Here is a 22,976-nt window from a genome sequence, read left to right as displayed (position 1 = left end):
GTTTACCACACTGCCTCTTCAAAACCGGTTAAATGATTGCTTTATTTTCTGTGGCTACATGACCCTGAAAATTCTTTATATGATTCAGTTTCGCTCCATTAGAATTAACATCTTTCAGCTCATTTCAGGAATCCCATTAAAAAGACAACATTTGGTTAAATGATTATTTGTAATTTGGTATCCCAGCACCAAATGTGGCAAAGTGTCATTTGCTCTGATAATTCCTTCCCCAGATCCAGGAGTGGTAATTCTTGGAATTACAAATAGTCACTTAACCAAATGTCTTTTTGCTGGGATATCAGTAAGCAGATATGCAGGGATTTTTCTGATCACTCCTGCAAGGCAGAACTTTTGTTCTTGGGTTGATTCTCTCTCTTACCCTCCTGGACGGCTGTTCTAAACCTTCTCTCCTCAGGCCCTTAGTGTCTCATCTGCAACCCCCCACACCCATCTACCCCCCAAAACAGATGTCTTTGCCTCTTGTTTTACAAAGAAAACAGACGCCATCTGCCACGGGCAGGCTCACTTTTCTCCCCTACTCTGTATCTTAAAAGCCCCTCTACATTTTTACCCATCCACTTTACTTTTGTTCTTTGTTTCTGAGGAACAGTAAGCCCATCTCTTTGCTTAAGGCCAGCCAATCTACTTTACTTATATAATCCATCCCTCCCTTACCTTCAATCTATCTATTGACTCTTTGCCCTATTGCCTTCATATTTATTCATCCTAACAAATCCAAAAAATAAAAATAAAAATATCCTCCTTGACTATTGTCCTTTACCTCTATTTCCTTTCAATGCCAAGCTCCTAGAAAGAAAGGTCTACACTTGCTACCCCCATTTCCTTACTACCCACTAACCATTCAGTCCTTTGAGATCTGGCTTCCAACCCTATCACTCAACTGAAACTCCTCTCTCCAAGGTAACCTCACCTTTTTTTTTTCAGTCCTCCTCCACTTTGATGTCTCTCTGCAGCTTTTTAAACCATTAACCAGCCTTTGGTCTCTCCTCCTTCAGCTTTCATGACAGTACTCTTTTTCGGGGTCTTCTCTTATCCGACCACTCCTTCGCTGTACCATCATCCCTCTCCTGCCCCTTCAGCACGAGTGCTCCCTAGGGCTTTCTTGTGAACTCTCAAGTTCTTTCTTGCTTCAAACACTCTGAAAGACCTCATCGGCTCCCATATATTCAAGTATCATCATCGATGACTCTCGAATCTATATATCTAGCCATAATTTCCCTTCTGAACTCTAGCCACACGTTATCAATTGCCTGTTGTCTCGGCTGTCCCCTCTGGATACTATTATAAAGCACTATACAAATTTAAATAATTGAGTATTCTTATTATTATTCACTTTAAGGTAGAAGTTATAGTGCTGAAGATCATATACGCTATATAACCAACTTATAGGAATTTCCCCTGACCAGGAAAAGGGAGAGTTTTCTAAAATATAGCTGAAAACAGAGAAAAGATTAAGAATTTCCACAGACAAATAAAGTATCGTAACTCCTGACAAATCATCCACTGGTTGATAGATCTATTGTACTCAACAAATGGAAAATTTGGCTACAAACAGAACGAAAAATGATCATCCTTTCTATGAGCAATCAAAACAGAGAAGAGAAACAAATCACCTCCCTCTCTAATCTCATTTCCCTTTTTAAAAAAATGCTTACTAGGCTGGTAAGTCAAGAAAATACCACAAACATATATATTTATATATATATATATACACACACACACACACACACACACATACATACACACACACACACACACACACACGTGTGTATGTATTTTAGCCAGGTGTTTGGCAGTCATTTGTGATATCCTCAGAGACAAGATTAAGAGAAGTAGTGGGTTGGATGATAGATTCATAGCTCTTGAAGAACTGGACCCCCAAAAGTGTTGATTTAATGAACTAAGGTCAACCTAGGGAAAGATTTCAAGTGATAGGCCACAGAACTCTGTACTTAGCTCTGTGTAGTCAACAATTTTTTTTTTTGTTAATAACAGATGAAGATATAGAGGAATGTTTATCAAATTTGTATAAGACAAAAATCTGGGAGAGAGAGTTAACTCACTAAATGGGCATAAATGGAATTAAAATATTGATGGGGCTGGAACTAGCAAGATGAAAAGTGGAATGAATATAAAGTCCTTCACCCTTCTAAAAAGTCAAATTGCAAGAGTACAGAGCAGGGAACAAAAGTTCATAGGATCATAAATTAAAAGCTGTAAGAGATCTTAGAAACCATTGGGTCTAGTCCTCTTACCTACAGATAATGAAACTGAGGCACAGTTTTCAAGTTACAAGTTAGGTAACTTTTTCAAAATTATATAGCTAATGAATGTCTCAGGCAGGCAGGAACTGAACCTAGATCTTTCCAACTTCGAGGCCAATGCTCTATCTACTCAATGATGCTGCCAGATAGATGTGTAAACAGCAGTTCATGCAAGAAAGACTTGGGGGGAGGGGAGGTGCAAGGGGTAAGGGGAGGGAGAACTCAATATGAAACACTGGTGTTGTGAGGCTATTAAAATAACTACTGCAAATTCAGTCTGCGATAATAGAATAATGCGTAAGAGGTACATGTCCAGATCATTTGCTATAGTCTATGCTGATCAAACCACCTCTAGAGTACTATGTTCTGTTCTTAAAAGGAACATTGAAAACCTGTAAGTAGCCCCAGAGGACAGCATTCAGGATGTTGACGATTTAGAAACTGTCACATAAGGATAGGTGAAGGGTGGGTGGATATTTAGCCTATAATAAAGATGGCTAGAAGGGAAAATAAAAGAGCCGTTCCTAACACAACAGAGCTCTAGAGAATAGTAGCTGTAGGGGAGGGGAAAGGAGCAAGCATTTATTAAACCCCTGAACTTTACAGCGATTAGCTCCTAGGACCAATGAATGGTAGTTACAGAGAGTCAGACTTCTCAGTTCAATAAGAAGATTTTTCTAACAATTAGAGCTGTCAAAAAAAATAAGGGGATGTCTTGAAAAGCAGTGAGCACGTTCTTGTGACCAAATATGTTTAAGCATAAACTGGATGCCCACCTGTCAGGGATGTCACAGAAGAAACTCCTTCACACATCCAGAGGCTGGATGATCTGATTTTGGAGACTGCCCTCCAACTTCCAGAAGTGTCTAATTTAAGGGCAAAGGCAGAATGTACAGGCACAACCTGCCCATGCTGTTCCAGCAATCCCAAATAGGCATAAGAGTGAATTCATATATTCTCCTCTCCTGTTGAGGACTTAAGAATACCCCCAACATAGCACCTTTCACAAATACAGAAGTGAATTGAAGCCACAGATGGAGAAGGTTGTGGCTCCACCAGGAAAAAAGAGAAAGTCTGTCTCCCATACAAGATTTTCTTCCTGAATTCACTGTTTTTTCACATGTATTTTATTTTTAATTTATGGAATAAATAAGCATTTCCATAACATAGTATAATAAAAAAAAAGATTATTGCACATGAAATGGCAAATCTATTTATTATGTACAACTTGCTATTCCTTTTAAATATATAATAAAGTTATCATGTAAATTTTTTTCTTCCCTCCCCCCACCCCGCCATAGAGATGGCTATCATTAGACACAAATAGGCATATATATGTAAAATTATTCTATACATACTTCTATTTATCAGTTTTGTTAAGGACCAAGGGTGGACAGTGGGGAAGGTCCTAAAAGAAAGAGCATGGAAGTACTCTCTGGGCAACTCTGCATTAGCTTTAATGCCAGTTGTGTTTATCTCTGCTTTAAGAGCATTTTTCAGGGATGATGACACAAGCAAATTGTGAGCCATCGTCCATACGTATATATATTTTATTAAATAATCTCTCCTTCGTACGCCGTTTCAGCCAACAGTAAGTCTCTCCAAGGTGGACAAGAGAAAGGATTACCACATCCACACAGCAGGCATTGTTGCAACGAAGCCACTTATGCAATTGCTTACTGCTACAACAGAAAACCCTAGTGTAAAAATAAATGTTACCCCATTGCCCCTGAGCCAAAAAACAAAAAAAAAACAGTGGAAACTGTTCCTCCTTCCCTACTGTCCTAAGGGCAGCGTTTCTCACCACCCACAGAAGAAGGTTCGAGGTAACAAACAACTTCCATTCTGTCGAGATGACAAATACTACTGTTAGGTAAAATTTAATAAAACAGTTCCCAATGAGCAATGGAATGGGTCTGAGCATCAAAGTCCTCTTGCTCCCTCGCCCCTCAGAATGCCACTACAGGAAATCAATCACACCAGTCAGGAAGGAAGGGGTCCTGCCAAGCAGAAAGAGAGCCAAATTTTTAGAAACTATTCCTTTAAAACCAAAAGTAAAAAAGAAAATTCCTCCCACTCAGGTAAGAATCATGTTACTGTTTTGACAGTCCCAAGTTGTGGTGAAGGACCTGCTGAATACAGAGAAAAGAAAATCTAAAATACATAGTTTAGAGATTATTGACTAAATGTACATGAAGCTGACATACGTAAACTTGCAGTTACGTAAGTGGTTTGTCTTCTGCTTTATATTTTTCGGTACATGAACCTGCTATCATGAAACTCTCTACGGCCAAGTCCAATTACCCTGGCACCAGAGGGGTGCCACAGAGTCTGGGCCACAACTTGAGGGAGCATTCTCATTGGCTCTCGTGCATAGTCCATGGGCCAGGTGTTCAGATACAACCTAATTGGCCTTTGTGTATAGAGCAAGGGCAGAGTGTATACAATCTGCTCGTGCTCTGTACACATCAGTGCTTGAGACTGAAAAAAAGTGTTGCAAGAGTATCAAAGATTTTTCCTCTAAGAGAGTAGAAAGAGAGTGGAGTCTAGAAATACCGGCTCAAACCCTAGCTCTACCATTATGTGTGATGAGAAGCATCTTAGAGTACTGAGGTACAAGGTGAAGCAACCTCCGTGATGATAAGATTTCTGGTGATGAGTTTATCCCCAGAAAAGCAGATATTTAGGAGTAGAATCCAAGCAGAACATCTGGGGATTGATAGGTGACCTTGAATATAGACTCACTAAGACTCACTAAGATAGAATATAAGCTCCTAGTTTTGTTTTTGTATTTTATCTCCATCATATAACACGGTACCTGGTCCATAGTAGGCATATCACCACCACCACCACCATCACCATCACTATCACCATCACCACCATTATCATCATCATCACCATCACCATCATCATCATCATCACCATCATCACCATCACTACCACCACCATCATCACTACCACCACCATCACCATCATCATCATCATCATCATCACCATCACCACCACCACCATCACTACCACCACCATCACCATCATCATCATCATCACCATCACTATCACCACCATTATCACCATCACCATCATCATCACCACCATTATCACCATCATCACCACCACCATCATCACCACCACCACCATCACCATCATCATCATCACCATCACCATCACCATTATCACCATCATCATCATCACCATCATCATCATCATCACTATCACCACCATTATCACCATCACCATCACTATCATCATCATCACCATCACCACCACCACCATCAACATCGTCACCACCATCATCATCATCATTACCACCACCACCATCGTGGAATTTATATAGTGCCTTAAGATTTACAAATAGTCTTATGAATACTAACTCGTTTGATCCTCACAACAACCTTGCAACATAATAAATAATAATGATAGCTAGCATTTATACAGCATCTTACAATTATTACCTTATTTGATCTTCACAACAACCTTGGGAGGTAGGTGCTATTATTATCCCAATTTTATAGACGACGGAACTAAGGCAGACAGAGGTTAAATCACTTGCCCAAGGTCCGAGGTTGGATTTGAACTCAGGCCTTCCTGACTCCAGGGCCAGCTCTCTCTCCTCTGAGCTACCTGGCTGCTTCTTAAATAAATGCTTATTGATTGATGGTATAGTAGGAAAGTGAGGTGGTCTTAGAATCCAAAGGACATGGGTTTAAATCCCTGTGGGCCTTGGATAAATCACCTTCCTTCTCTCGACTTGGACAAGTCTCTTCAGTGTTCATTTCTCCCCAGCTGCTCTGCCTGGTTTCTACTCCTGAATATCATGCTTTGGGGGGCGGTTAACTCATCACCAGAAATCTCATCATCATGGAGGTTGCTTCAGTTTATCAGATGCTTCTCCTCTCTGACTGGAGGGATAAAGCAAAAGATACTTCCTTTTCTAGAGGGCTCAGAATTTCCAGCCAACTTGTCATTTCCAGTTCATTGTTCAAGACTAGCTCCTCTGTTTGGTTTTAACTCACCAACATTGTGCCCCTGGCAGGTATAGGGGCAAAACTCCTCTCCCTTTTTCAGGTTCCTTTTGTGCATTGTCTTCCCCTATTGAACTGTAAACTCCTTGAGGTCAGGAGCTGTTTTGTTTTTTCTTATTTTCTTATTTGCTTTTTCTTATTTTTCTTATTTCTTATTTAGAGATAAACATAGCGTCTGCCTCACAGTAAATGCTTATTGACTTTTGGCTTTGTTTGGAGAAGCCAGGTTAGGTCATCTCAAAAATGAAGCCTTGTAACAAAAGAACACTGAACTTGAAGTGACAGGATCTGGGTTCAGACCCCAGCTTTACTACCAACCATCTCTCTCCTCTTGGGTAAATCCCTGAACTTCTCTGGAACTCAGTTTCCTTCTTCCAATGACCTATGATTTCACTGATATAGATTATAACTCTTCTATGCTTTAGCAGAAAGGTTTTGAGGATTTCTTTACTCAAAAAATTTGCCGAAGGTCTGAAATTGAAGTCTTTCCAGTTTGGTAGGCTTTCCCGGAGCTTATACTTTACTGGCATAGCCTTTGGGAGCTCAAGGTCACCTTGATGCCAGAATGAATTGAAAGAATGGGACCGTAGTTGGGGTTCAGTCCCCTAGACTTCAGTAAAATGAAGGGGATACAGTAAGTGCTTTCTAACCTAAACTCCAAATTGCCTACTCCCTACCCTCTGTTTCTGAGGCAGTTGGTCTTTGCCACTTAAGGGGTTCAGGACGAGGAGTAAAAGTTTGTGAATTACTAAAAAACTGCCCAAACTGGTAGGTCATTGGGGAAGCAACATTCTACAGATCCCAAAGGTCCTCTTCCTGCTCCAACATTTCATAAAGACCTAAAATGCCCATCTGCAGCTCTTCAAAATGTCACCCAACAGCTGAATTCACAAAGTCCAGAAAGGGTTAGCCTTTATTAACTGGGGATTCTAATTAGCAAAGGTCACCTTTTCCTTCTTAGATGACAGAGGAAGGCATTCAAACAAAGACCCAGCCTCATGATCCAGGGTTGTATATAGAACAGGAGTGAAGTTAACAAGCTACCAGGGGTGATGAGTAATAATTATTTCCAGTCAAAGGTTTAAAAAAAAGTTTGCCCTTCAGCAGCAAACGTTAAACCTCTCCCTCCCCTCAACACAAATGAAGCACCAATACAAAGCTGTTTCCTCCTACCTAGCCTCAGTAGCTAGGAAAGAGGCCTACTTTCTGCCTCCTACCAGCTGTCATCTCCACTGTCCTCCTGCTTTCATCAATGCAGGGTGAGCCCCCCTAATTTATCCTTGTCCTAAGTCCCAGAAAATTACAGGCTGGCCTGGCTCCCTACCCTTTAGCAAAATTTACAAACAATTCTAGCAACATTCTTTAGAAGCAGCTACTTCCTTTGCAGTTTGGAAAGGATGAGTTGCAAGATAAACAACGGAAAATGAGTATGAACTTGGGTCTGGAGTACTTCATCCTTCACTCAGTAACAGTAGTTGGACTGTCTACCCAGTCAAGATCACCAAGGGACCAAGTCAGTTCATCAGGATGAAAATGCCTGGTATCAAGCAGGCCAGGGAGAATGTGACCCCAGGAAAATCTGTCAAAGAAAGTGCACGAACTGATATCTTTTGGCACCTGGACTAGTTGCCAAGTCCAGTTTTCTTATCTCTTCTCAACCAGGGCTAGGAGTTGACAAACTCTTCTGCCTTCTTATTTCAGACCACTGGTATCAAAATCAAAGAGAAACAGAGGCCACTATTCCATACATAAGGATCATGGCAGATCTCATACTGACTTACTTTTAAAATGTAATATTATCTATGTCTTACTGTATTTTTATTTATTTTGTTAAATGTTTCCAATTACATTTTAATCTGGTTCTGGCCACACTCAGGAATGTTGTGGGACAGCAGCAGCTTCTGCAGGTGGTGGGGAATGATGCTAACATAAATCCTTCTTATCCCAACCACAGCCACCAGCTCTCTAAATAACCAAAATGCTTAGCACTCGCTCCTCCCATATGCAACCCACCACTTTCCATTGTTTCTCCCCTTTCCAGTCTATCCCCATCCCCACAAAAGCCTGATTGTCCCTTTTTCATCCATTTGTCTTAGAGACAGAAGAGATCTGGAGTCAAAGAACCCGGATTTAAATCACAGTATTTCAGAGCTGGAAGGGTTCCCATCAACCTAGATCTAGTTCAATCCATCTCAAAAGGAATCTCCGCTATAACATGCCCAACGAGTGGTCATCCAGCCTCTGCTTAAAGACCTCCACGGAGAGGGGTAACCCACCACCTCTCAAAATAGCCCATTCTACTTCTGAAAATTCTAATCATTAGAATCTTTCCCCCTAAATTTGCCACTTTATTTACATTACAACCTTTGAACCTAGGGAATAAAGAAAGCCAGCCTTGGAGTCAGGAAGACCTGAGTTCAACTTCTGACTCTGATACACAATGGCTGTTTGACCCAGGTCAGATCATATAACTTCCTAGTGTCTTGGGCAACTTTCTAAGACTATAAATTGCAGAACAGAGATGTATTAATGGATGAAATTTCCTCAACTGAGAGAACCTCTGACCAATAAGACCACAAGTCCAGACAAAAAAGCCTTTGACCTCGGTCAAGTCATTTCTGTTTTCTAGGCCTCAGTTGCCGAATATGCAAAAAGAGGAGGTTGGCCTAGATGGTATTTAAAGTTCCCTTTGGCTGTAAGACTTATGATCTTAGGTTCCTATAGGCAGGAACAGCCTTAATGGTTCCTCCATATGGAGCCTATGTATTTTGAGACTTCATTTGTTCAGGGACATAAAATGTTTTTCACAAGCCTTTATTAACCCCACAGTAAGAACCGGGGATATTTTTATCTTTTCCCTGGAGACTCTTTAGAGCAACAGACATCGAAGAATGTAGCAGTTTCTGTGAACATCCTACATTTTTACAAGCCAACAAAATCTTGGAAATATATACTTCCCTTACTCTATCAAACAGGAAGATAATGTGATGCAAGATTTTTTTCCCCTCCTTAATTTCTCCAGTTTTTTTTTTTTAAATAGTTTTGTGATTGGAAGGCTTCTGAGATGATGAATACATAGAATGAGAAATTTGTGCGGCATGGATAAAACCGATTTTTGAGGCCTGAATCTAGCTTCTTATTCTATTAGGAATCAATCGTCATTAATTGTTTACTATGTGTCAGGCACAGGATTAAGAGCTGAAGATACCAGTAGAGAGAAGGAGAAAAGGCCCTGCCCTCAAGGAGCTTACTTTCTAACGAGGAAGACAAGATGTTATACACAGGTATATAACAAGATATAGAGAGAGTGGACAGAAGGTAACCTTAAAGGGGAAAGCAGGAGCAGCTGGGAGAGCTTGGAAAGGCCTCCTATAGCAGGTGGTATCTGAGATGAGCTGAAGAAAGTCAGATATACCAAGAAGTGGAAGGGAAGAGAGAGAAAGAGCATTCTAGGCACGAGGGACAGTCAGTACAAAAAACAAAGAGTTGGAAGAACAGTCAGCAGGAATGGCAACTCTGCTGCCATTTTGTATACCACTGGAAGTACTTTTCATTTATCACTAAAATTAGAGGATCCAAAATACCAAGAGGGTTCTCAGGGCTAGATGCCCAAGTTGCTCTATGTACTGTCAAGGAGATTCTTTGGATAGTTACAAGTTCCTTCTCTACTTCAGGGTTCAGATCAAACATAAAGGGTTCATTAACTGGTTCCTCCTGAGTAGTTATAATCAAAGTGGACATTTTAATTCCATCCATTTAAAGCATGATTTAAACAAGCCAAGATGACAGCTTTTCATGCTACAAAAGCATACAGCCAAGAAGCATTTATTAAGCACCCAGTGTGTGCCAGGCACTGTGCTAAGAGATGGAGATCCAAAGTAAAGCAAAAAATAGTCCCTTCCCTAGGGAGCTCATGTTCTAAATGAGCTATAACCTTTTTATCTTCTGTGAGGAGGTCAGGTTTCATTTTTAGAATGCACCTATGACACCATTTTAAAGCAATGAGTTATGGAAGCTACACACTCCTCCCTCAAGACTTCTAGAATTTTTTGTCCACAATTCTCTTTTATTTCTACTGCTTCCCTTTATATTTTGCTTCTTTTTTTATTTATCTGTTTTACCTCCTTGCCCAACAAACCTCTATATTTGTTTGACTTCTTGACAACAAGCCCTCCTGGAGAGAAACCAGACTATTGATAGGGTCTGTTATCTCTTATTTCTCTTTATAGGCTGTTGTTAACAAGCACATTATGTCTGAGGCTGAAAATCCAGTTTGAGAATTCATTCCCATTCAACAAGCATTTAAGTACCTACTATGTGCAAGGCACTGTAGGAGGAGCTAGAAATTCAAAGACACAAAGCATGTCAAAGAGATTACATTATGGGGTTTGGGGGTGTGTGGAGTAACTTGAGGCCAGAATCCAACATATATAGAAATAAGTACAGTACAAGGAAAACCGAGGTGAGGAAGAGCACACATGGCTGGAAAGATCGGGGAAGTTTTCACCGAGGAGATGGTCCCTCACTTGAGCCCTGAAGGAAGAGAAGCATTCTGGGCTGTGGAGGTAAGGATTTTGAAAGTTCATTCTAGACCTAGGGAATGGCTTATGCAAATACATGGAGACAGGAGATGGAATATTGCGTTTAAGGAAGAGTTAGTCCAATTCAGTCAGAACACGGAGTTTATGAAGGCAAGTAATATGAGAATCACAATTAAGAACTGTTTGATGCTAGACTGTTTGAGCTCTGACTACAAATGCAGTTCAGTGCCTTTTCTTCAATGTATATTGTTATAGAGGGTTGCCTTGGGTACCGAGAAGTTAAGTGAGTTTCCCAGAGTCGCACAACCGGTATATATTAGTGGTTGGGCCTGAACCCAAGTTTCCTTGGCTCTGAGGCTGGCTGTCTCCCCACTATGCCACGCTGCTTCTTACTGAATAGTTATTGTATATTTATATATATGTCATAACCTCCTTGCTAGCCTGTGAGCTTCATAAAATCAGACACTATGTCTTCATTATTTCTTTATCAACCACAATTCTTTAAAGGCACAGAGAAGGAGCTCAATAATTAGTTGCTGAATGATTCCACATCTACAATAATATCTATACCACACTGCAATAACTAATAATCATAATGAAGATCTTAAGTCATCAAGAGAAGATTTATTTATGTTCATTTTACTCTGTATAAGAAGGCAGGGAAGTATATAGCACATTAAAAAAAAAGACTCCCATTAAAAAAGTTGAAGGAAAATAGAGATGTTTAGCCTGGAGAGATAGAGAGTGAGGGAATCCTAGAGGGAAAGATCTATTTTTCATTTTGTCTTCATATCCCAAGTGCCTCGCACATAGTAGGCTACTTAACACATGTTTTGTTGAATTGAGATGTTATTTACTTCAAACATTTGAAAAGTTGTCATGTGAAAAATGAATTAGATTTATTTTGCTTGGTGACAGAAAGAAGAACTGGAATTTAGTGGGTGGAAGTCATATGGAGACAAATTTCATCTCTGTGTAGGATGAGCTCTGTAACAGTCATCCAAAAAATGAAATGGACTACTTCTGGAGAAAGCAACTTCTCCTTTGGTGGAAGTCTCCAAAAGGAAGATGAATGACCAGTAGGACACATGATAGATGGGACTCATGCTTAAAACGAGGGTGGTTGGACTAAAGGATTTGTGATGTACATTCTAAAACAAGTATTTTGTAGAGCATGAGAATATTCCAGTATTTAAATAGCCAACCATCAGCTATCAGGGAAATTTTGCTAAGAGGACTCATTCCCTTGATGGAGGGTGTGTGTGTGTGTGTGTGTGTGTGTGTGTGTGTGTACAAGGGTTGTATCCCAAATAGCCTGTTTTGCTGAAGATTGTAAGCATCTTGAGGGCAGTCCTTTCCTACCTTTGTTTTCTCCACAGCTTTTAGTACTGCATCATTAATACGTCATTCATATAACGGGGACTTAATATATGTGCTTGTTGAGCTGAGATAAGTAACTTCCAATGAAAGATTAATAAGAAATTAAGATCAAACCCCTCTCAAATTATGCTGTGTCAATGCAAAAATTAGGGTTAAACACACGTTAGTGGTTAGATATTATTTAAAGCAATTTCATTCCCATTAAAGTTATTGAAGTATATTACCGATTTATTTTTCTTCATTATTTAATATATAATGAAAGCAACTGAATTTAATAAAATGGCCTTGCCTCAAAAATAAATGCAGAAACAAATACTGAGTATCTCAAGGTTCCTCCATGATCACTCTTAGGGGATTTGAGATAGCAAAAAACAAAAGTACAGGGTCTTTCTACTTCATTTTGGAAGAGGTCAGAAATCCACTTCAAAGAATCAAAAATTAGTATCTTGGGATATGAAATAAAGGGACCCAGAAATTACAGTTCTTCATGTGGGAGAGAAAGGAAGTGAAAAACAAAGACTGCTGGTGCAAAGAAAGTAGACTCAAAATTCTCAATTTTAAAAGCAGGCTCTTAGTTACCTACTATCTTTTTTAGCAACAAAGTTTGAAGTCATTTCACAGGGATGACAGAAATACACCAGCCAGTACTTGGGAAGGCCATTTGCTTTCCATTAAATGGCTCAGTTTCTTTCCTAGAACATTGTCTACGAACCATTTGGAGTCAGAGGACCCAGGGTCAAATCTTGGCTCTGCTACTTACTACCTGGTTGGCCTTGAGAAAGTCACTAAGCCCCATTGGGTCTCAGTTTCCTCATCTGTAGTATGGAAGGATTGGACTGGATGGACTCTGAGGTTCCTTCACACTTTAAAATCTGTGATCTGCGAGCTTTGAGATCCAGAGGTGAAAGGTCTCATGAATGTTAATGAAGTTGTGTTCTATCAAGACGAAAAGCTCCTGTAATTGCCACCTCCCTGTAGAGGACTTATTTTTCTTCATGTCTACACAATAGCTCATTTTATTAATGGTAAGATACAGTAGAGTTATGATGTATGACTGCTCCCTGCTTCTCTAGTTACTGGGAAACACAACCTTTATATGAACTAGGTACCAAGTTACACCTGAAACAACTGGTTATTTCTTACATAAAGGAGGTGGGACAGAAAAAAAGGGGAGAGGCAACATGAGTATTGAATAGCAATCTGGTCTCAACATCAGGAATACCTAGGTTCAAGTTCTGACCCTGGCTACATGAGCCTGGGCGTATCACTCCACTTTCCCAGTGCCCCAGACAACTCTCTCTCTGACAGGGGTTCTTAACCTGACATCCCCCAAGGGGTAGATGGGTAGATTTCAGGAAGTCCACAAACTTGGGCAGGGAAAAAATATCATATCTTTATTTCAATATAACAAGTTTTCTTTGGAATCCTATGTAATTTTATTTTTTTTTCATTTAAAAATATTATTCTGATAAAAAGGGTCTATGATACTAAAAAAAAAAAAAGTTAAGAAGCCCTGCTCTAAGCCTCTAAGTTGAAGAACAATTTCATTCCTCATCAAGAATTCCCTTAAAAATAGAGTTAGGAACAGGACTCTATCTACCTTAATAACTCCAATACCTTGTGCTATCTTTGGGATTAAAAAAGCAGAATTAAAACAGAAAAAAAATTAATGAAAACAGAATTCACTTTAAATATCAGAAAAGTCCATAGGAACTTGGAAAAAAAATGGTTTTCTTCTTTGGTCACAGTAGGAAATCCTGTCTCTAATTCATAAGTCACGTGCTCTTGGTATGAAATTAGTCAACTTACTTTTTCCACGTCTAGATGAACATCCTGCTTCTTCAAAGATCTGCAGAAGAAAATGAAGAAATGGTGAGAAAAAAAGAGAGAGTCACACACGCATACACCACCAAAGAAATGAGCATTCGGTGCCTGCAAGCCACCCACAAAATAACACCCACAGAATTTCCATTTGATAGAGACACACTTGATTTGCCCACAAATTTATCGCTAATCACACAATTTTCACTGAGCCACTCTTGCCGCAAGCACCTGCTGCAACCTTCTTGGAAGGACTTGGTCCCAGCCAAAAACTGAGCAAAGGAAGTCAGTGTTTTGGATCCTATTCTCTAGGGTCTGAACCCTTAGGAAGGAGGAGTATATAGCACCAATGTATGATGGCATTCTTTGCAATGGTTGCCGTCACATCGAGGCAGAGATCAGTTCTGGGGAGTGTTCATTCTCCCTACATCCAGCCCTACTCTGACGTCTTACTACAGAGCCAAATACATGGGCATCTCTGAAATGATGCTACTTATCACCCGCAGTTGGTATGGGCCCTTGCAGAAAGCACAGATACTTGCCCACAGAACACCAGGGTGAGGGTGGATTTCAAACTCCCTGCCAAGCGCCTGGCAAGGTTGGGAATGCTGTTTCTGCTGGTACACATGCCTAATTACTAGTTAATTTTTAAAGTGCTAGGCTGGTAGATGGCAACGTTCCATCCGGCTGGTATACTCTGGCTACCTACCACCAGCAGATGATGAAAGAGTTCCTGTCACTACCTCATTCATCATTTCCAACTGTGGTCAGCACAATGTCTGTGACATAGCAGGCACTTAATAAATGTTTATTGATTGATTGATTAATACTGTCAGAAGAGAGCATCGAAAAAGGTCAAGGGGAAAAAAAATTAATAGGGTAATTTAGCCTAGGGAAGATAAGGCTCTGGCCCTTTAAAAAGTAGGCTTGGCTTTAACAGCCTCAGAGGAGAGGCACAAAAATGGTCAAATAAGAAAGAAAAGGTTATTTAGCCTAGGGAAGAGAAGGCTGGGGGAGTGATTCGACAATGGTTTAGTAAGAAAGGCAGTGTGAAAAAAAGGAAAAGAACATAAAGCTTGAATTAAGAGTACTGTGTGTGAATCACAGCTTTGCCAGTCTCTGTTGACCTTGAACAAGACATTTAACCTGCCTGAGCTTCAATTTCCTCAGTCATCAAAGAAAGGGGTTGGACTAGATCATAAAATCTCTAAGGCTCTTCTGGCTCACATGCACACACATACAGACACAGACACAGACAGACAGACAGACAGACACACACACACACACACACACACTCCTTTCAGTCTCAGTATAAGAAGGTTGTATTAACAAGGAGGCACTGACACTCAAGAACAAGCTTAATTTCGTGAAATGTACTGGTGACAAACACCAGCAAGGTGGCCAACACTGAAGCTACAGGGAGGACAAAAATCTCATCAAATGCATCAAAGCCTCTGGGGCCAAAGCCAAAGCAAAAAAAAAAAAATTTGTTAAAAGATGCTTCTGCCAGCATGCTGTTGCCCATACACCCACCTTCCTCCTCCTGGCATGGGCCCAGAACCGCAGGCATCACAGAGACTTCTCAATAGCCCCTAAGGAGTCTGGGAGCCCACAAAAGAATGGGGTGTGGTATTCAACCCTCCAGAGTAGGTGGTGAGTCTCTGTTCCTGGAGCTGGAGAGCTAGAGGGAGGTCTCTTTAACAAAATTTTACTTGGAGACCTGGAATCTAAATTTATTCATGATCCAGACTCTCTTTCCCTGAACCAGTGAGCTGTAAGATCCCACTGAGCTGCTGGCATTTGACAAGAAAGCAGGATTTCACAAAATCATCAAATTTAGAAATTTCTACAAAATATTTTGAAAACTCTATTTCAATATAATTGGTTTCCTTTGTACTCCTACGTATTTCATGTTATGCATTTAAAAACATTATTCTGAGAAGGGGTCCACAGGCTTCACCAAATTGCCCAATGGGGTCTATGACACACACGAAAAATAATATTAAGAGCCCCTCCCTGATCTACCGGGGGTAAGTTTTCTGATAGAAAAGAAAGTTCATTTTGAGAAACAAAATCATGTTCACTTTGCATACTGCCTGATCAACCATCTCTCATTAGTTTCCATTTGTACCACACCAGTTTTACCATTCTTTGTTTCACTAAGGATATGATATACCTAAAAGACTTGGTTAAACATAAAGGGGAATTAAGTGGGGAATAGTTAAACAAGTTGTGATACAAGATTGTTTAATGTACCATGAAAATGACAACTATCAAGAATATGGCCAGGGAAGCATGGGAAAACTTCTATGAACTGATGTAAAAGGATCTAAGTAAGAAGAGCCAGGAAAACCCTCTATATAGTCAACAATGTAGGTTTACAAATGTAAACATTGTAAACAAAAAGAATGAAACTGAATGCTTTGTCATCATAATTACTAAGGCTGGCTCCCAAAAAGAGGAAAGAAAACTTACTTTCTTCTCTTCTTTGTGGTGCAGGGGTGGACAGTGGCTATGGAGAATGGAACATTGCATATAATATCGGACTCAGTTGTTGACCTGCCTTCCTATCCCCCCACCCCACTCCCATCTCCCTTTCTTCTTCATTCTTTGTTATAAAGGATGACTTTTTGCGTAGAGAAGGAGAGAGGAATATATTTGGAAAATGAAGATGATACAAAAACAAAAGATATCAATTTAAAAAAAACTACAAGAATTTCTAGTCTTTTTGCAACTGTACATGGAAGAAAAAGGCTAGCACAGCAAACCTTTCTAAGATCTTTCCATTTGTTTTGCATCATAACATAGACTCATTTAAGGACAGCAAAATGACCTAAGTCACCTCAAGGTCACTTTAAACTAACAATCTGGGCTATCTAGTCATTGTAAGAATATGAAAAATTATAAATCTGCATTCACGTAATGTGTGCTTGGATAATTTTAAAGCTATTGGCTTGGCATGCCATCCCTAGCTCACCTGTCATAGCAGCAAGCAAGGGATGTGTTTAGAAATTCAAAAACAAAGGAAAAGCAAAACACACCCAAAGCAATAAGCTCCAGGGACTCATTGCCATGATGTAAGGGTGTTCTTGGACAAAGCTAATTTGAGTACATGACTGGTATCAAGACTGATAACCTAGGAGTCAGGAAGCCTGGGCTCTAGCCTTGACTCTGCCCCTTTCCTACTGGCCATGTGACTTCAGGCAGGGTTACTTCAGTCCTGAGGGCCTCAGTTTCTTCAATCACAAATAAGAGAGTTGGATTAGATGATCTCCAAGTTCCCCTCTAGTTTCAACACAACACTGAAGTTGTGATTTTAGGGATTCTAAACTGATAATATTCCAAATGAAAATTTAGGCCTAAGGAAGCTAAGGCAGAGAGAAGCAACTGAAGAACCCCCAACTAATGGTTGACAAACTTTTTTTTTTTAATACAGTCTTTCTAGCATCCTTCCCACCTGCCCATGATTTACACCTCTACCAAAACAAAATACCCACAGGAAAATAATCCCCAAATATAATACAACCTGGGAATGCGGACCAATGGCTAAGTCACCAATAACCAATTATTCAGTATTGCTCTAGTCTTAGCAAATTAAATTAATTTTAATTTATCATTTCTTATCAACTCCTAACCTCTCCCAGTTGCTAGTCCACCCTACCTCCTTCAAAAAAAACCAAACCACCTTGAATATATTTTGTATATACTTATATATGGACATGTTTTCTTCCTGTGACTGGACATAAACTTCTTGAGGGCAGGGGCTATTTGATTTTTATTTTCAGATTCCCAGCACATAGCATAGTGTCCATTAGATTGCAGATGCTTAATAAATACTTATCAATTGAACAAACATTTAAAGAGCAAGGAACATTTTCTGGTGACCTCTTCCTCTAAGAAATGCTGCCCAAACCCAAAGACAGACTAGAGAAGAGCATTGGATTTGAGGCCAGAGATCTACGATCAAATTTAGGGTCTGCTTCTTTTCTTTCTACAAAAGTGTGTGTGTGTGTGTGTGTGTGTGTGTGTGTGTGTGTGTGTGTGCTGCATGTATATACGTATGTGTTTTCCCCTTTCTGGCAAAAAGATGGGGGGTCTATATATCCTAGTAAGTTTTAATGGAACAGATTTCCCTTTCTTGGACATTTTAATTTTTAGCAAAGAAGAGTCCAATCTCTGGAACAATTTTCACCAAAGAGGGAAAAAAAACCACATTAGATTGCATAGATTTAAAGGTCACAATGTGGGATTCCAACTCCCACAACTAGGGATGGTGAAGAGAGTCCTTCACTGTTCCTTTTTCAGAGAAACTTCAGACTGTGTTCCTCTTGAGACACTTAATCTGGACTTGCATTGTGTATAGAACTTCAAGGACATGGGATGCCCATTTTATGAAGGTATACAAAACAATGATTTTCTGCTCAAGGGTACTCTAACAATTGGTACCAATAAGAAGGATGAAAACATGTTTGAAGGGGCCACCTCACTATTTCACAAGGTGTCTCATACATACATTATACATACACACATACCCTCAATCTAATTTCTTTTTCAGTCTTCCTCAACAGATGGAGTTAATTAGCAAAGACAATGCATCTGTGCATCACATTGTACCCACAATGTGCAGATCAAACCCAAAGAGGGATGCCACGGCTTTAACTTCAAAGACATGGCAGACACACAAGGCTTGTGATATTTTTAGTCATCAGCTCCATTATTGCAGAAAGGATAAGGATGGATGAAAATAGAATTGCCCTAATTAAAATACATATGTCAGTCCCTGTTAAGAATGGAGAATAGTAATGTTTGTTATAAAACCAAGGGAAAGAGTATCTTTCTTTATTCAATAGATATGTTACTGAAAAGTTGTATGTATATCACTTTTTTTTAATAGAACTCTATTTTTAAGTCAATTAAGGGCACCTTTTATTGAAAGGACTCCTATGGGGAGATATGCAAAGAATACTTTTAGAAAGTAAACAGCTATCCTTTCTTCTCTCCTTCCCTCTCTTCTCCCTCTCCCTGCTTCTCTCATCCAAGTATAGAGATTGCTTGGATGAGGCACAACATATATATATATATACATATATATATACATATATATACACATATATATGTGTGTATGCATGTATACATATGTGTGTGCATGCATACATACACATAGAATACATATGTGTATATATAGATATATCTTTCTATGTGTACACACACACGCACACATCTCCATAAGGATTGCTTAGGTGAGACACAACTTATTCTTTCTTCAGAAAAAAAGTCATCTTTTATTATGGAGAAGTGTTTGTTGGTACCTCAGATATAGCAGTCTCTTACTTCAAACACAGCACTATCCTGACCTCACTGCCTGCTAATCCTGTCATACAAGGAAATGAGATGAATCTAGCATGACCTTTTCTTGATGAAGAAAAACTGGCTTTTAGTTACCATTACTTGCTTTTCTTGATGCTCACTAACCATCCCTTTAACATATTCTATATTTTGTGAAGTCAAACACCCTGGCCTATAATTTGCAGATTCCACCCACTTCCTTTTTAGTTTGTTTATTTGTTTTTTAATCAGAATAACATTTACATATCTCAAGTTCAGTGGCACCCCTCCCACTCTTCACCATCCTTCAACAATCACTTACAGAGGCATAGAAATCACATTTGCTGCATCATTCCAGTACCCTGGGATGTATTTGTCTGGTCTTGGTACTCTAAACTCACTGAAGACAATGAGCAGCTCTAATTTTCTCATTGCATACTTGGGTTTCAACTCCCTATTAACCATTTTATTTCATCCTTTCCAGTCCAAACATCTTTCTTCTTGACAGTCAAAAAAATAAAATAAAAGTTGATTAGTTTTGCCTGTTCCCTCATCCATCTTTATTTTCCCATCCATCCTAAGCAGCAGTTCTGGTCCTTCTTTGATCTGCCTCGGTTTCCTCAATATAGCTACAAAAGTCCTATTTGCTGTTTTTGTTATTCATTGCCAGGCTTAGCTCATTCTGAATTTTTATGCTCCAGACCTATGCTTACAGGACAGTACAGGACTCTATTATAATCATCCTGCACCAATGCATCCTGCTTCTACCTTCTATATATCTTTGAAAAAAATCAAATTTGGTACATGAGTTCCCTGTGCATCCACACTGATCTCTTTACACAGTTCTGTCCCTCTGCCCTCCTTTCATCATAAGAATTCCTGCTTTTTTTCTTCAAAATTTCATTCTTAAGAGCCTCCTCTCCCTTCTATGATACCTTTTTAGACCATGGAATCTTAGCTATCCCTTCTCTGAATTCTTTGAAATCTCTCCAAAAATCTGGGGTCCATGTCAGATTTTGCTCTGCCTGAGTTTCATCTCCTCTTCTATTAAAGATATTCAGATAAAGTCACTTCTCCCCTAGATTACCATCATTTCTATTTGGGCAACCAGTTCCTCCTCATTGGTCAGAATTAGGCCCAGAATATAAGATCCTTTCAATGGTGTCTCTACCTTTCGAAGGATAAAATTATCATTAAAAGTAACCTTAGAATTTATGGCCCGTTCTGCTACAGAGACATAGCTCCAACAAAATTCTAGATAACTGAAATTTCATATAACTATCTCGCATCTACCCTAAGCTTGCTATCTTTTTTTTCAAATTCCCTGTTATTTCCTGCTCCAGTCCAGGTTATCTGCAGTATACATATATGATAATATGATCAATTGCTAATCTTCCCTTGGATGTCGACACTATACTTCCCCGCTTTGGTTCCCGGGATTTCCTCATAGATGTATCTTTTCAGTCCTCTTTTATCTATTCTGTTCTACCAGAGCCATATGCCAATAAGGGTACCTATTCCACTAAATCTCAATGATAACCATGAGATCAAATTGTCCTCCTTGCATTAGAATCTCTAGTTCATCTTTCTTATCTCCCATGCTTTGTATATTTGTGTATAGACATCTGAACCATGGGTTTTGTCAGTGAGTCCTTTCTTGGACTCTTTCTCTTGAGTAATTCCATTACTATTCTTGTTACTCCATTACAGCTATTATGGTCCATGGTATCTAACTTGATGCATATATACAAGCAGTTCCTTCCCTCCCCTTTAATCAGATATACAAATCTATAGGCAAATGGTTTGGCCAGCCGTTTTTAGGCATACAACATCTCCGGTCAAGAGCCCTTCACTCCTGTGATTTAAGCTGTGCTTTGTAAAGCTAAATCTTATTCTTATGCAAGATTTTCTTAAGCAGCTGTTCACTTCTCAAGTTAGCCTTTTATCTTCCAAATACCCTGCCTTCAATCAGCAACAGTGATAAAAAAAAGTACTGGCGCCTCTAAGTTTTCAGTTTCTTGGCCATGCCTTTTTAAGCCCTAGCAGTTTCCTAGGTTCCGTCACTATCATGGAATCATAGATTTAGAGCTGAAAGAGACACTAGAGTCCAGGTAAGTTTAAATTCATTTTACAGATGAGAAAACGGAAGCCCAGAGAGGTTACATGATTTATTCATTAAGTGGTAAAGACAGAATTTGAGCCCAGTGCCTCTTACTCTAAATTCAGAGTTCTCTCTATCATACCATATTGCTGTCTCTACATAAAACACAAAAATGGGAGTACTGGTCATCAAATCTGACAAGATGTAGGAGGTTCTGTACTATGTCCTGGATACATATCCTGGGAAGACAGCAGACTCCTCTAGTAGTAAAGTCCCCTAGACAAATAAGCTACCTAAGTAAGCAGTTACCAAAAAACACTACTAGGTCTCTTCTTCCTTAGCCTCTTACTGGATTATCATTTTCTTGGGGCTCAAGTAGCTGCTGACATTCCTTACAGGGTCTAGCTTCCCTCTCCATGAGAAGAGATGCTTAACTATGACTTAGCTCCAAATGTCCAGTGGCCATTCTCCTATTTTACTGTACTACGTTTTTCAGTCCTCCAACCTCCCAACACAGGTCATGATCTCTTCCTGCCTTGACAGAACACTTTCACTCTTCTTTTTTAAAAAATCTTGTTTTTCTTTTTCCCTTTCTCAAGGGGCACTTCATTCTTCCTGATACTCTGGAGAGTGGAATGACATTCCTCCAATCCCTTTTTAACCTCCCCTTCTAAGAGAGGAACCAATCTATGAGTAGAAAACATTTACTTGGCCATAGCTGAAAGATATACACTGAACAAATTTATTCAGGTCACTGCAAAATTCCCCTTGAGCTCCCTACTTGTAGGGAAATTATTTCCTTAGTCCTTTGTCATTTATAGCAAGATGATGCTGTGGTAGAATTGCCCGTTGGTTATACCTGTTCACCTTGTTGGGGGCTCACTCGATGAGGCATTTAATTATAGCATTCTTCCTGCCTTTTCTCAAGAGATGATGCTAGCTTGCTCATCAGCCTTTGATGGGCAATTAGGAGCTTCCTGCCAGAGGCCCAAAGGATTGTCTACCAAGTGATGCACATTTTGACAAGAACTTATGAAAACTAAATACTGAGGTCGGGAAGGGTTCGTCAAATGATAGAACTGATAGAAATCCTTAATATTTTTTAGGAATCCTTAATATATTTTAGGATATGCACACACACATATATATGTATATAGATATGTAGTATAGTATATTACTCTGAAGATAAGCTACCCCTGAATACATCCCACACAACTAAAATGCGATCTCTTTGAAAGGAAAGTATGAGTATGTACCAAAAATTAACATTTAGAAATCTTATAATGTGGTTGTAGGGAGACAATGTGGTATAACGGATAGAGAGCTGGTCTCAAAGATAGGAAGACTTGACTTCAATTCCCACTTCAGACACATACGGGTTGTGGGACCCCTGGCAAGTCACTTAATATCTCAGTGCTCTAGGCAGCTTTCTAAGGGTATAAGCTGTAGAGAAGGTACCTACTTGCATTGGTATGGGGGAGGGGGAGAAGGAGTAAGTATT

The 22,976-nt window shown here is 39.5% G+C and overlaps 1 protein-coding gene across 4 annotated transcripts in view; it reads right to left on the bottom strand.

Annotated features, from left to right (window-relative positions):
• The window catches only part of FYN (FYN proto-oncogene, Src family tyrosine kinase), a 300,014-nt gene that overhangs the window by 249,878 nt on the left and 27,160 nt on the right, over positions 1 to 22,976 (bottom strand). For all 4 annotated transcript variants that reach the window (XM_036766548.1, XM_036766549.1, XM_036766553.1 and 1 more), the window contains exon 2: positions 14,038 to 14,077. The gene's annotated coding sequence lies outside the window, so the exon portion shown is untranslated. The remainder of the gene's footprint in view (positions 1 to 14,037; positions 14,078 to 22,976) is intronic.

The sequence above is a fragment of the Trichosurus vulpecula genome, chromosome 7 (assembly GCF_011100635.1).
Source record: "Trichosurus vulpecula isolate mTriVul1 chromosome 7, mTriVul1.pri, whole genome shotgun sequence".
Classification (NCBI taxonomy): Eukaryota; Metazoa; Chordata; class Mammalia; order Diprotodontia; family Phalangeridae; genus Trichosurus; species Trichosurus vulpecula.
The sequence above is the reverse complement of the archived record's forward strand: the minus strand, read 5'-3'. Positions and strand labels throughout refer to the sequence as shown.